The sequence below is a fragment of the Echinops telfairi genome, unplaced genomic scaffold (genome assembly GCF_000313985.2).
Source record: "Echinops telfairi isolate 266 unplaced genomic scaffold, ASM31398v2 ScPeMD7_2291;HRSCAF=2852, whole genome shotgun sequence".
Lineage (NCBI taxonomy): Eukaryota > Metazoa > Chordata > Mammalia > Afrosoricida > Tenrecidae > Echinops > Echinops telfairi.
The window spans coordinates 20,008,111-20,010,263 of record NW_022106189.1 but is presented as its reverse complement, the minus strand read 5'-3'; the positions used below and the strand labels follow the sequence as shown (position 1 = coordinate 20,010,263).

At 52.7% G+C, this 2,153-nt stretch overlaps 1 protein-coding gene across 1 annotated transcript in view; it reads right to left on the bottom strand.

Annotated features, from left to right (window-relative positions):
• The window catches only part of LOC101658571 (cholesteryl ester transfer protein), a 25,902-nt gene that overhangs the window by 6,105 nt on the left and 17,644 nt on the right, over positions 1 to 2,153 (bottom strand). The gene's annotated exons all lie outside the window — the stretch shown is intronic.

The window sequence follows — 2,153 nt, the reverse complement described above, 5'->3', positions numbered from 1 at the left end:
GAAACCACCAACGCTGCCACGAATCTAAGAAACAACGTTGAGCAAGCCTTCTGCCAGCCCTCGGCCAGTGGGGCTCCCTCTGTACAGAGACGGGGTGCTACGGCCAACCCCAGAGGGCTGCGATTCAGACTGTGCCCCAGCCCCACCATACCATTTCCCCCACCTCCACTCCAAAGCCACTGTGGCTTCTGCGGCGGCCCCCAGGCTCCGAGGCCGAGTCCACACTGGCCTGCCCTGCAGCTCTCTCCCAGCTTCTGGAAGGGGTCGTTCACTGCTCCTCATCCTGGGATGCCCATTTATTTGTGCTGCTCCCTCTGTGGGACACCCTTCCCAAGAACCTCTCTCTGTCCCTCGAGGAACTGGAGCCTGGTGTCGTGGGGGTTATGTCTTGAGCTATTCACTGCAAGGCCATATGTTAGAAACCACCCTGTCCTATGGGGTCAGCCTTGACTCCAGGGCAGGAAGTTTGGTTTTAGTTTCTTGTGGGCCCAGTGAACGACCCCTTCCGGAAGCATTCCCTTCCATTCTGCAGGCAGACTCGTTAACATAGATTGCCAAAAAACGGTTCCGCCCACCCCAAACACAGAGCAAGAGGGACCTCTACCAGAGGGACCTGCAGAGAAGCAAGTGTGGGGGGAGGGACCCAAGGTCCCTTAGATCCAAACAGAATGCCCTGGGCTTATAGGCGTTTGTCAGAGGACTCTGAGATACCAACCAACAAACAAAGTCACAAAGCTTCCGAGCCATGCAAACAGGCTGACGGTGACGGTGACGTGGGATGTTGGACTGGAGCCTGAGACAGGGAAAGGAGAGAGAGGCCGAGTCCCGGTCAGGCCTGGTATGTGGCTACTGGCCATGCACTGTGTCCTCTCAGGCCTGAGCAGCGGTGTCGCATTGGGAGGCGCTGCCCCAGGAGAAGTGGGAGAAGGGTGGGTGAGAACTCGGGGATGTCTTTGCAACTTGCCATCAAGTCTAAATGATTCCAAAAGTAAAAAATACAGTGGAGACAGTGAAACCAGGAGCCAGAAGGAAAGACACCCCGCGTCCATATGTGGAGAGGGGAGGGCTCATCTGAGCAAGGGGTAATGGGGCCTGATTTCTTTATACTTCTCTGTATTTTCCAGAAGGTTCATGTCTTGCATTTATCTTTACTTTTTAAAGTTGTAAGAAATATGGGCGATATACCCAAAAAGGCATCAGGGATACCCCCAAACCAAATCCCACGACCACTGAGTCGATTCTGACTCACAAGGACCCACAGGACAGAGTAGAACACTCCCTTTGGGTTTCCAAAGCTTTAAATCTCATGAGCACAGATGGGCTCATGTCTCTACCTCAGCATGATTGGCAGGGGGGAGTGTTTGAGATGATGACACAGCCTATCGTGGGTTAGCAGCCTATTCCTTAGCCCAGGATAACTCCAGAGTGCCTAGCTAATAACCAACTGCCATTGAGTTAAGTCCAACTCAAAGCTGCTGGTGGATTTGAACCACCGGCCTTGCAGTTAGTGGTCTAACGTCTGTCCCCAGCACTGCCAGGGCTTATTAGGCATCATTCACTACCACTGAGTCATTATTGGCTCACAGTGACCCTGTAAGTGGGAGTAGAACTGCCCCTGTGGTTTCTGAGACGAACTCTTTACGGGAGGGAGTAGAGCGTCATCTTACTCCCCTATTAAGGGCTATACTGGCCCTCAATCCCTAATCTATAATTCCCAAATCAAACGATCCCTAGAAACAGAGGGGGGTTTCCCTGTCACGTTGTCAGTAACATCTGGCCATCTGGATGGGAGGCTACTTATGCCCTATCTCAATTCCACAGGAACATCCAGAAACAGGAAGGGTTTGCTGTGGAGCACCAGCCTGACCCCACTGGGAATGTTCTGGAACATGCCATGCACCCCTTCCCCAAAGCCGCAAACTTCTGAATCTGTACACTCGTGTGGCTCCAGTGGGTGTGGGCGAGAGTGCGCCCACCTATGTGACTATACCCCAATTGTTGACACCCCACCATCTGTACCTCTCAAAGCTTGCATGGCATGGGATCTGAAGGAAGCCCTGCTTAAGAAACCACCCATTCCAACATATCAACCTGTGTGATCACGGGGTGTCGAATGGATCACTGAAGACAAATGGGTGCATAAGCAAATGTGG